The sequence below is a fragment of the Ailuropoda melanoleuca genome, chromosome 8 (assembly GCF_002007445.2).
Source record: "Ailuropoda melanoleuca isolate Jingjing chromosome 8, ASM200744v2, whole genome shotgun sequence".
Lineage (NCBI taxonomy): Eukaryota > Metazoa > Chordata > Mammalia > Carnivora > Ursidae > Ailuropoda > Ailuropoda melanoleuca.
This window is the reverse complement of record NC_048225.1, coordinates 127,324,537-127,336,680: the sequence shown is the minus strand read 5'-3', so window position 1 is coordinate 127,336,680 and position 12,144 is coordinate 127,324,537. Positions and strand designations below refer to the sequence as shown.

At 56.0% G+C, this 12,144-nt stretch overlaps 1 protein-coding gene and 2 long non-coding RNA genes across 4 annotated transcripts in view; 1 reads left to right on the top strand and 2 right to left on the bottom strand.

Annotated features, from left to right (window-relative positions):
- Window positions 1-1,759, bottom strand: part of MEF2D (myocyte enhancer factor 2D) — a 32,908-nt gene extending 31,149 nt beyond the window's left edge. The window contains exons 1-2 of one of the 2 annotated variants that reach the window (XM_034667439.1): window positions 1,541-1,759; window positions 752-926 (exon numbers count right to left, since the gene is read on the bottom strand). The gene's annotated coding sequence lies outside the window, so the exon portion shown is untranslated. The remainder of the gene's footprint in view (window positions 1-751; window positions 927-1,540) is intronic. The other variant, XM_034667441.1, reaches the window with a different exon arrangement.
- A 1,360-nt stretch (window positions 1,760-3,119) lies between these two features.
- LOC105241023 lies at window positions 3,120-5,894 on the bottom strand. Its single transcript, XR_860052.3, has 3 exons — window positions 5,758-5,894; window positions 4,867-5,024; window positions 3,120-4,385 (listed from the first exon to the last, which is right to left on the bottom strand). It is a non-coding gene; the product is annotated as an uncharacterized LOC105241023 (long non-coding RNA).
- Window positions 5,895-6,003: 109 nt separating this feature from the next.
- On the top strand, window positions 6,004-11,617 carry LOC105241022. The gene is made up of 3 exons (XR_002144184.2): window positions 6,004-7,676; window positions 9,159-9,229; window positions 11,187-11,617. It is a non-coding gene; the product is annotated as an uncharacterized LOC105241022 (long non-coding RNA).
- The last annotated feature ends 527 nt before the right edge of the window (window positions 11,618-12,144 follow it).

The window sequence follows — 12,144 nt, the reverse complement described above, 5'->3', positions numbered from 1 at the left end:
CGCTCCGGCGGGGCGGGGCCGAAGGGGGCGGGCCTGGACGCAGCCCCGCCTCGCGCCTCCTGCGGCCGGCCGGGCGGGCCGGGCGCCCCACCCACCGCCCTCTGGGCTAGGCTGCGGCGCCGGGAGCGGCGGATCCTTCCGCCGGCCGGGAGGGGAGGGGAGAGGAGGGGAGGAAGGGAGGGGGGCCGGGCCGGCGGGGCGGGGAGGCGAGGCTAACCGCCCGCGGAGGGACGGCCCGCGTGAGGTACCCCTCGGCGCTGCTGCCCCCGTGCGCTCGCCGCGGTCCTCCCCGGAGGCTCGGCGGCTGCCGCGTATTGGCGCACGCGAGCGCGCCCCCTCGGCCCCCAAGCCCCGGGAGAGTTGGAGGTGGCAGCCTAAGTAGACAAATTCAGGGTAGACGCTAAATGGCGACTAGACTCCGTCTCCCCCACTTAGTGTGCGCCGAAGCCCCGCGGAGAGGCGCACATTCTCGGCCAGGGGTTACCTGGGGAGCTCACTCGCTCCTCTACCTGTGTCGGGCCCCTCCCCTCCTAGCCCCGGCTCGGCAGACGCCCAGCAATTTAAAGCGACAGCTCATAGTTCTGGGGTGACCTAATCCCCAGTGCCTGCGGCCCCAGAGCGCTTACAGCCGAGGGGGGCAATTTAAAGGGGCGGGACCTTAATTTCCCCCAGCACAGGAAACGCCCAAAAGCATCTTATTAAAGAAGCCGTAGTAGCTCTTAAAAAAAAAAAAAATTAAATTAAAAAATACCTAGTTGCCCCGGGGCGTGGTGAATCTTCACGTGCCCTACAACAGGAGTGCAGTGCAGTGCTGTGCCTACCCACTGGCCCGTCAGGCTTCTCCGGCAGCCCTGTTAACTCCAAATCCTGCCGCTGTCGACCTGGAGCTTGAGGAAATGATGGAATGCTGCTTCATCTCCAAGAACCTTGCAGAACAGAAGGGTACTCAGTTCTTCACACACACCCTGATTTTTATCTGGCTGGGTCTGATTTACTGAACAAAGACTAGATTCTGGGTTAAGTGCTGGGTTAAGTTCTGGGTGAAGACACTAATATGCACAGAGAGAAGCAGCAAGTCGTGGTGATTAAAAGCATCAACATCAGAGTAGCCAAGCTGCCTTGGTTCAAATCCCCATTCTACCCTGTATTACCTGTGAACATCAACACCTTATTTAACTGCCCTGTACCTCGGGCTCCTCATGGGTAAAATGAAGACGGTGATAATAGTACCTAGCTCATAAATTTGGTGTGAAGATTAAATTAGTTTATGCAGGTAGATTGCTTAGAACAGTGCCTCATGCTACATTATAGTAAGTAAGTATTATAATTAAGTACTGGACTGCCAAGATCTCTTTAGGCCCATCATCCCATACAAACCTCAAAGGAGGCAAGATCAGTGAAACCACCTTGCCAGTAGTTTGGAAGCTTATCTTGTATGTCCTAAAACGGGAAGCCAGCAGGCTCCTATTTCCTCAGCCTCAGTTTCCAACCCTTCCACCCGGCCCCTCCTTCAGGAAACCTGATTTAAACAGTGTCGCACCTTGTCCCCAAATGTAGCTTCGCAGTTCCCCGTCAGACCTGGGAGTTGGGGCCCCAGCACCAGAAGATGTCAGTCTTCCCTGCCAGGCAGGGCTAGCTTGCCCCCAAGTCCTCAGGGCAAGCAAGGCGAGCCTGATTGCTTTGTTCCCTAGGACCGTGAGAAGAACAGAGCCTTGTGCCAGGGCTGGGGCTGTGGCAGTAGCAAGATGGGAAAGTGCACCCCCTCAAGTAGGGAACCTCCCCTCACTTGTGGCCTCTATTTTTAGTGCTTCCCCAGGCTCTAGCTGGAGAAACCGTTTAGTCATCAGGGTGTTTATTTTCCGGCTGTTTCCGACGTCGGGAAAGCAGAATGTTGAGACTGGAGAGATCCAGGGCTGCTGGAAAAGACTTCTTAGGAACAGGCCTGGGAACGCAGCCTTCAGACCACTGGGTCCCAAGATCATGGGGGGGGGGACCAAAGTGGACAGGGGGCAGGTAAGCCCCCAGGGGACCAAGAGAGATGGGTTCTCAGCCTTTCTCCAGTTTTGAGGCTCTCCAAGCCAGAGAGCCCTATGGGCCTAGCTCCCCTTGAAGGATTCTCTCCAAGAACATAAGCAGCCCAGAACAAATTCTTTCCAACGCCTGATTTCCAGAAACCCCCTCCCCAACCTCTCATACATCTGCGCGGTGAGCCTCCCGCCAACCACAGCTCCAGCCAATCTCAAGCCAGAGGCAGGCTGGCTTGGGCTGTGATTGGCTGGCTAGTCCTCCCTGCCTTGGAATGTTGGGTCCTTAACAAAGGAATGAGGAAGGAAGGTGAGTCACCTGGGAGGGTGTTAAAGGGCCAGGAGCTGGAGACAGAAAGGAGGGGAGGGAAGAGTTTGCTGAGGGAGAGGAGTATCCTGGACCCCGGGATGCTGAATGATAATTCACTAGAGAACAGAGGAGGAGAGAGTCGCAGAGGCTGACGTTACAAGTGAGATAGAATTTACATATATTTATATTTATAGAGAGAACTTCATGGAAAGGAAAAGTAGCAAATATGAGGTCTTGATTTCCATGGAGGACTAAGAAAGGATCTAGGGAGTAACGTTGCTGAAAGTTAGATTATAATAAAGACTTACTCAAACTACTCACACCATCTTTTTCTTCTAGCCCCTGCATCACCCATGCCAGAATCCTCTAGGGGGAAACACCCCAGCAGCTCAGGTGCCTGGGTTTCATTTTTCCTTCTGCCCCTCTGGCTCCCAACCCATCTTTTGTAGAGAAAAGTCATCTTCCAGCCCAAAGTTTCTATCCAATCCCCGAGGAGTCAGACAGGTGCCCACCGAAGTCCTAGGAAGTGTGTGACTCCCCTGTACAATGCGATTTTCATAGTTTCTACAGCAAAGGGGCACCAACAGCTCCTTTATTCACACTCCCCAAGCACCCTAATCCATCTTTACTTGGAAAGGTCTTCCTCCTCCCCAAGAGCTGCTTCTCTTCCAGCCTGCTGTTCCAGCCTCTGCCTGGCTGCTCCACTGACCCCTCTAGCCTTCCTCACAGCCCTCTGGACCATCCCCACCCCAGCCACCCCCGCTCCACCCGTCCCATCCCTTCTATTGGGCTGATCATTCTTCCTCCCAGTTTTTCAGTCCCTCCGCATGACTTCCACCTTGTCCGTGGGGCTGTCGGCACAGGAGTGGGCGGTCGTCTGTGTGCCCATCCTCAGGGTGGGCTTGCGCACCCTTCTGCACCCCTCTTTGTGTAGAGTTCTCTCTACTCCACGTGGCTACCTCATCGGTACACACCACACCGCACTGACATTTTTGGTGTCACCAAGATCTGGTGTCATCACCAGATCCTGAGCTCCTCGAGGGCACCCGATCCTTGAGGACAGCCGTTCAATCAGCTTTGGGATTTCAGGGCCTTGCTGGGCCTGGAGTCCAAGGCACTCAGCAAATGTCTGTTACATGAATCTGTGCATACCTGTGTATCTTCGTTAACATATAAAAACTTTATTGAATACCTCCTCTATTTGTCCACTGATAACTCACTCTGTGCTAGCCCAGGGTTGGGGCTCTGATCCGGGGCCCAGACAAGTCCAGGTCTGGGCCAGAAGGGGAGGGGGGGCGGGCGGAGTTAAGCGGAGAGTTGTCCTACACTGTGCTGGCAGAGCTGTGCCCCAAGCTCAGTGCCAGGTGCCTGGGGCCAGGCCCGGGGCAAAGGGCAGAGGCCCCACCCTGGATCTGAAGGGGGCAGGAAAGAGGTGCCAAAGCCCGGTCCTAGGTCCATGCCCCCCCACAAGAGTTCCCTGCCCCAGGCTGGGCAGGATGTGGTGGCAGCTGCAAGAGGGTGGGCAGGATGTGGGGGTGGGGGCAGCTGAAACGAAGCCTGACATTCGCCTCCCCAGCTCCTCCCTCCTTCCCTCTCCCCCCCCATCCGCCCCCTCCAGGTCACGTGCTTCCAGTCCGGGCACCGACGGACTATTTCTCCCTTTCCGCGGAAGGACATAAATGACACCGCAAACTCAAGTCACCTTCGACTTCAGCTGTACCACGCCTTTTTCTCGCCTTGTAGCCCAGGACAGAAAGTTTGCCAGATACACAGTGCTTTAGCGCCCTGACCACTAATTCGGGAGTGGCCCCTTTAAATGCAAATGAACCGCCTTCTCGCTCTCGCCCCCCCACCCCCAGCCTAACTTCGCTCCTCGTGCCGAGACTCCGCCAGCTGCCATTGACGTCACGCGTGCGTCAGCGTCGCCAGCCCAACCAGACGGCACGTGGGGGGAAGAAGGTGGCCTTAAAGGGCCAGACGCCTTCGGCTTGCCGGGTTGCTGTTCTGAGTTTGGCCTTGAGAAAGAGGAATGAGATGAGGAGTGGGGAAATCTATTGGAACAGAAAGAAATGCAGGATAGACGTTAGGGAGGACAGGTTGGAGTTCTGCTCCTTCCCAGAGTAGGAGGGCCAGGCCTTTCCTCTAGATTCCCCAGAAGTTTGGGGTTTGCGCCTGGGAGAGCAGAATGACTCTGAGGGTAAAGGAGGCCGGCATTTAAGACTCGCCCAGTTATGCCGTCAGCCCTTCCTTCGGCCCTGCCCAGCATGCCCACAGTGCAAGAACTTCGCTCTCTTCAGCATCTATGGCACCAAGAGCAAAGCGCATGGTGGACAGGTATTTGGTATTTGTAGAAGCGGTGGGATCCAATGCAAAGCCGCCTCCTTCAGGAGGCTTTCCCTGACTGCCCCACCCGGCAGGTTAGCGCCTACCCTCAGAAAGACGTCCACACTCTCTTACACACCCACAGCCTTAAGGACCCTGCAGCCTCGTTCCGCGCATTAGGGAGCACCGGGCAGTGCTTCAGCGACACACCTTGGAATCCCGGAGACATGGGTTCCAATTCCATGGACTCTGCTGTCTAGCTGAAGGATTTGGGACAAGTCTCTTCATTTTAGCTCTGCTCAGTGTCCAATGGGGCTAATGCTGCTCGGACCATAGACTTCTCCGAAGGTCAAGTGTAGCCGAAGCTCCTGTACGGGATCCGTTTCATGTCAGCACTCGACAGTGGTAGGGAGTAGGTTTTAGGATGCCCACCCCACCCCCACCACTAAACTGTGCATGGAGAGAGCAAGGCCCTTGCCGTACTAACTTAGTCCCAGAACCAGCACAGTGCAAGGCTTACAGTTGGGGATTTTTAAATGTTTGTTGAATGAGTAAACATGAATGAATGAATGATTTCAGTATTTCCTGAAATCTAACCTCCAAACCCGCCCCCAAAGTGCTTACCCAAAGGGAGAAAACTTTACAAATGCCCCCTCTGTGCCCCAGGTTTTTAGCTCTGTGGCGGAGCCTCAAGGTGGAGTTGGGATGAGGCCCTACTCATTGTGGTTGAACCAAAAGTATTATGCAAACAAGCCGCAAATGATTGGTCAGCTGTGAAGACCTGAGGGGGCCTCCCCACCTCTCCCCGTCCCCAGCTGAGGTGCTAGAACCCTGACCCAGGAACCCTGGGCTGGGCTTCTGCCAGGGGCAGAGGCCATTAAAAGGGAGCTGAAGGAGGGGGGCTTCTTGCCTCTGCAGGGTTTCGTAGCCCAGACAGGAGTCTGTCTTTGGCCTTCTCCTCTCCAGAGCCCAGGCTCATCCTGCACCATCCCCCTGCCCTGCTCTGAACTCCCATCGCCACCCCCCCCAGGCTTCAGTCCCCACTACGTCTCCCCAGTAGTTGTAGTGGGGGTGAGGGGAGGGCGCGAGACCTCCTACCACCTGATTCCAGCTCGCTGGCAAGAGGAGCAGAAGCCACCTCATCTCGCTTCAGCCTGGCTTGCAGCTGCTTATCGATCTGATTTTCAATATCTGTCACCATCTCTGAAGTGGAAGGGCCGACAGACAACAGAAGGAAGTTCCTCCCAGGGGAGGAACTCTGAGCTGGAGGCACTGGGAGCCCTCTCTTTCCTCGAAGACCAGGGAAGAAGTGGTGAGACCCTCCTGTGCTTGAGAGCAACCCTGTCAACTCAGGAACACTGAGGGACACGGGTGGGTCCCCACAGGAATCTCCCGTCAGCCTTGCTGCTGGCTCCGCCCCCTGCAGGGTAGGGTGCTGCCCCGGAGCACTCTGTGTTCCAGAAAACCCCAAAATAACCCAACTTTGCTGTCCAGCTGCTATTTCCGTCCATCTTGTTTAATTATTCAAACCCAAGTTGGGGAGTGAACTATAAAAAGCTCTCCTTCTTGGGGACCCAGGAGAGCTGGGAGGCTCGCCAGGTTGCGATAAGAGCAGAGCACGTGGTTTGGATGAGGTCACTGGGTCCGGCCTCCTGCCTGAAAGTTCCATCTGTTTGCCTGCTTCCTCTGCTAGAAGGCCGATTCCAGGCCTCCCTCCCCGAGCCTCCGAGCCTCCCCAAGCCCTCATCCCTGCACCCCTCCCAGCCTGTCCTGCCTGGGAGCTGGGCCCCACCCGCCTTCCTTTACTCTGCAAGCGTTTCCCCTCAGACAACCCTTTGCTGACTGCTTCCTACTCCTGGTTCTTATCCCACATATCCTATTATCAGACCCCAGCGTCTGAGACTGGGGAGGGGGGCAGGAAGTGCAGGTAAAGAGGTCAAGCCAGGTGGACACAGGAAGAGGGACACCGTGCCCTTGGAGGGCACTCTGTCAGTGGGGGGCTGGGGGGGGCTTTTCTGGGTGAGGCAGTTTCCTGACTGTCACAGGTGCTAAGCCTCTTCAAGGGCTTCTCTTGGGGACTCTGATATTGTGGCTGAAGGGACAGAGGGAAGGCAGCAGGAAGGAGTTTGTTTTGGGGGGCCTAATCCTCTTCCGGTTGGCCGCAAGTTCAGCGTCAGTTCCAGTGAACCTGCAGTCTAGGGCCGGGGAATGGGGAAGCTGGGTACCCCTGGGGACCTGTTCTGTGACCCCCTCCCAGCACAGGCCTTTCCTAGGAAGGTGATATCGAGGGGTGTGGCCATGGTTACCATGGCAACGCTGGGAGCGAGGGGATTGGTGCAGGTGATGGGTTGCTCAGTCTGAGCAGGAGGGGCCGGGCCACCCCCCACGATGGACCGGAGGAGGCGGGCTTTGAGCCCCAGGAGAGGCAGAGACCACAGGGGCAGACCCAGAGACCCAGGGCAGAATTGGGGGTGGGAGGGACGTCCAGTGTGGGAGGGGAAGCCTCAGGCTGGCAGAAGCTGGGGCAGGACTTTCCAAGAGTCAGCGTGGGACCTCAGTGTTCACGGAGGACCCTGGGTTTTACATTGGGCCTATTTTGGGGCTTGTTCCCACACACTCCCTGGCAGCAGCTCCCGTGAAGTCCAGGCTGCCCGCCCGCCCCGCCCCTGCCACGGCTCCACTAGAGCTCCAGGGGAGGGTGCTGAGGTGGGGGAAGAGGCCGGCTGTTGCTAAGCAACCAGAGGCTGTGTACCTGGAGGGCAGGGGAGGGAGCCCTGGCAGGGATTGTAGGGGCGGGGGAGGCAGGGAGGCGGTGAAAGGGCCGGGTGGACAAGGGTCAGGCCCCCTCCCCCATCCCCCTCGGGCCAGCTGTGGAGGAGGGGTGTACTTGTCACCCAGTAAGTGTGTTGACGAACCTGTAAGTGTGTGGCGCTTCTCCAGGACGCCGTGAGCACACAGCGCCCGTGGGGCTAGCTCTGAGGACAGGCAGGGGACGGGAGGCGCAGGGGAGCAAGGACAGGGTAAGCATCTTTCGCTGGTCGGGGAGGGGTGGAGGGCTTGCCTTGCCCAGGACGAGGTAGGGACCCTGTGGAAATGCAGGGGTGCCAGGGTGGCAGCTGGGTGGGGAGGGCACCTTTGCCAGCCTCCCGGTGAGAGAGGGGCTCTCCAGAGGAGAGGCCACGTGCAAGTCTGAGTGTTCTCAAGGCTGAAGGCCACTTTTTTATTCGGCTATTTTCCGTATATTTTTGGGTGGACTGGAGTGTGACAGAGGTCGCCATAAACAGGACAGACTCTCTTCTTTGTGCTTTGGGCCCCGATGTCCACTCAGCTGCATGTCCGGCAGGCTGAGAAGGCAGCTCGGGCCATCCGCAGTGCCGACACAGGGCTGTCGCCACTCTGGTCCGGTGGCTCCGCCACTGGCTCAACTCCCATCCAGAAAGAGCACCTTCGAGGAGCCAGCGTTTGTACGCCTGTGACGGGAGCCGGGGAGGTGGGTAGGGGCGGGCACCGCGCATCCCGCATCTACTGGCTGGGAACTCTTGCTGTCTGTCCTGGCGTGGTCCCCAAATTCTGCAGGGAACCTCTCCGTAAAGCTGGGATGTTGCCAGCCACCCGTCTCCCACACCCCAGACTTGCCCCCGAGGGCCGTGTTGCTGGAAAGACACAGGGCCTTCTGATTGCTGACCCAGGAGAAAGAGAGAAAACGGGGTAAAGGGTACAAGCTTGGCTTGTTTTCATCTCTGTGTCATGCCAGGCACTATGGAAGGCCCGAGACGCACTCTTCGTCATCGTCATATGACGAACAGGTCACAGAATTCTGGTCCTCTTTGTGCAGACGACGGAACAGAAGCTCAGAGAGGTTAAGGAGCATGTTCACCATCACACAGCAAGAAGGGGCTCTGGGTTTGAAGCCAGGCCTGCCTGTTGCCCCATCAAGGGTCATAGGAGAAAACGGTTTCACTGTTGCCCTGACTACAGGGTTACAGGGACGCTGGAGGGGCCCAGGAGTCCTCACGGAGGGGACACCCCAGAGCGCAGTTAGTACCCTCACGGACTCAGTGTTCCAAGTGCTAATAAAGAAGAAGAGGGCACTCGGAACCCCGTGTGCTCACACAGCGACCTCAGAGTTGCTCAGGCTTAGAGAAAGCCAGCAGAGAAGGCCGGGTCAAGCAGACCCGAGACCCCGTCCCGGCTCAGCCGTTTCTAGCTGTGTGACCTTCGGCAAGCCACTGACCCTCTCTGAGCCTGGCTTTCTGCAGTGATAATGGGAAGCTGATACTCGTAGAGTTTACAATAAAGAAAGCAAACTGTGTGTGTGTGGTACCTTGCAGCAAAGCCCCTCTCCTTCCATCCCCCACAGAAGGCGAAGATCCCCTGCGACCAAGGGCAAGTTGAAGGGCCCGAGCAATCCTGTTGGCTGAGCACCAGCTATGCTCTGGGGGAGCCCCGAGCCTGCCGTGGTTAGTGGAGAGTCTCTGAGGTGTCTCCCTCTCTCGTGGCAGGGGCAGCAGGAAGTCAGGCGCGCAGCCAGAGTTATCTAGAAAGAGCCGAGAAAGCGTCCTCTGTTGGAGAGGTGAGTAATGACAGCAGGGGACAGAGGAGCTGTCTTCTCCCGGTCCTCTGTCCTCTCGCAAGACCTATTTAAAGTGGAGACCAGAGAATGGGAGTTCTAGAACAGTGAGAATAGACTCCCCACCCACTCGTTCACAACTTCCTGTGTGCACTGTGTGGGGCTCAGCTGAGGCCCCCCAGCCTGCACCCCATCGCAGTGGCCTTGCGTGGTCTGGGAGGCATTTTGGAGAAAGTACCAAGACTGGAGGGGAGAACCGGAGGCCCCAGGGGAGCTAGGGAAGATAGATTCTCACGGCTCCAGGCTGAACCACACCACAGTTTTGGAAGGTCAGAGAAGAAGGCGGCACTGGCTGGGGTTGGCCAGCCCCTGACCACTCGGGCACACACGGGCCCCAGCCAGCAGGTGGTCAGAACTGCCCAGAAGCGCAGCCCGCTGCTGACCCGCTGATCACAACGGGCATTTACCCAAATGCACAGGAGATCTGAATGTACATTAGAGACTGAGAAGCTCCTCTCATCACGGAGTGGCAGTTAGTAACTGCGTGGTCACGGGCGTCAGCTGGGCTAATTGTGGTGACCATTTCCCGGCATGCACAGACCGAATCCTGACATCATATGCTTGCAGCCAATATACGGTCATGTCAATTTTACCCCAAATGAAGGGAAAGGAGGACACGCCGAGCATCGAGGCTGTGCACTCTGCCCAGCGGGGGGATCTTTACAGGTGTCACGGAAAGCTAGGAGCTCCTCAAGGGCCCCCCTTCCAGGGAGGCTCGTGAGGGGCGTGTGGGGCCCCGAGGTTTTTTCACTCACTTGACACATGCGGTGGGCTCCCAAGTAAGTCTTCCTTTGAGAACCCGGCCCCAGATGAAAGAAACCCTCTGTGCGCTGTTATGGAATGTCCCCACGTGGAATGCCGCACGGCCTTACAAAGCAAGACCGCCGGGTTGGCCCAGGGACACGCAGCAGTCGGAGACACATTGTCCAACGATGAAAGCGATTCTCAGGGACGCCCGGCTGGCTCAGTCGCTGGAGCATGCGGCTCCTGATCTTGGGGTCGTGAGTTCGAGCCCCACGTTGGGCGTGGAGTCTGCTTCAAGAAAAACAAGCCAGGGGCGCCTGGGTGGCACAGCGGTTGCGCGTCTGCCTTCGGCTCAGGGTGTGATCCCGGCGTTATGGGATCGAGCCCCACATCAGGCTCCTCCGCTGTGAGCCTGCTTCTTCCTCTCCCACTCCCCCTGCTTGTGTTCCCTCTCTCGCTGGCTGTCTCTGTCTCTATCGAATAAATAAATAAAATCTTAAAAAAAAAAAAGAGAAAGAAAAACAAGCCAGTCTCAGAGCAATGGATCCGACAGCAGGCCACCTGAGCAGATCAGCGAGTATGAGTCTGTGTGTAATGATCAACTCTGTAAACAGCACCTTAGAAGAACAACTGTCTCGTATTAACTTGTGGGTTCAGGGATTGATTGGGTCCTGCCGAATGGTTCTCACTCAGGATCTCGGGCTGCTGCGCTCTGACAGGGTTGGGGGCAAAGGCGTCCCCATGTGTCTGGCACTCCGGCTGGGAACACTCGAACAGGCAGGGTCCAGGGAAGCTGTGATCCTGTCTCTCCCTGGTCTCTCCTTGTGTTCTTCCGGCACGAGGGCTTCCGGGTAGCCAGAGTTCTTACGAGGTGGTACGGGACTCCAGAAGTTTTGTGTCCTACATGGAGAGCCAAAGGGGATCGATCATGCTTCTTAGGACCTAGCCTTGGGAGTGACCCCACATCATTTCTGTCACACTCTCGTGAGGCAGTCGTGGGGCCTGCCCAGGGGGCCCACTGAGCCTCCCGCTGGTGGGGCGCGGTAAGGTGGTGGAAGAGCACATGGGATAGGAAATGTCACGCCCACCTGTGAAAGAAGCTTCAGCCACAGTATGTTTTTTTTTTTTTTTAAGATTTTATTTATTTATTTGACAGAGACAGAGACAGCCAGCGAGAGAGGGAACACAAGCATGGGGAGTGGGAGAGGAAGAAGCAGGCTCACAGCAGAGGAGCCTGACGTGGGACTCGATCCCATAACGCCGGGATCACGCCCTGAGCCGAAGGCAGACGTGCAACCGCTGTGCCACCCAGGCGCCCCAAGCCACAGTATGTTTGTATGCATGAAGGTAAATATATAGAAGAAAGGCCCAGAAGGATCTGCACCAAGATACAACAGGGCTTCCCCGTGGAAAAGATGGGGTACAGGTGTGCTTTACCTGGCTTCATATGTAGGACTTGAGTCCTTGGAGATGATATACACATTATTTTGTTTAGTGAAAAGGAAACAGAAAAGAAGAAAAAAGAAAGAGAAGCCAAGCAAAACTTTGCTGTAAGCCCTTCATAATAAAAGGTTTGATAGATTGGTATTTCTGGAGAATATTGCAAATGCATCTGAATTTCATGAACACATTTAATTAGGTTGGTTATATTTTATTTACTCTTTAATTTTATTTTTTTAAGTTTACTTTTTTGACTAATTTCTATACCCCCTGTGGGGCTCGCGAGATCACAAGTCGAGTCACATACTCTTCCAACGGAGCCAGCCGGGTGCCCCACGGTGGTTGTATTTTAAATAAGATGCAGAAATGTGGACAGAGTTATGATTATTTTTCCAACTTCATCAAGATATAGCTGACGTGTAACGTTATAGAAATTTAAGGTATACAATGTAACGAGTTGGTATATATATGTATGGAGAAAGGATTACCCCTCCATCACCTCAGAGGATTACCTTGCGCGAGTGTGCGTGCGGTGAGAACCTTTACGATCGACTCTCAGCACCTTTCAAGGGTAGGACACAGTGTAGCTAACTACAGTCACCTCCCTGTGCATTATGTCCCCAGAACTTACTCCTCCCCTAACTGGAAGTTTGTGACCTTTGACCAATGTCCCC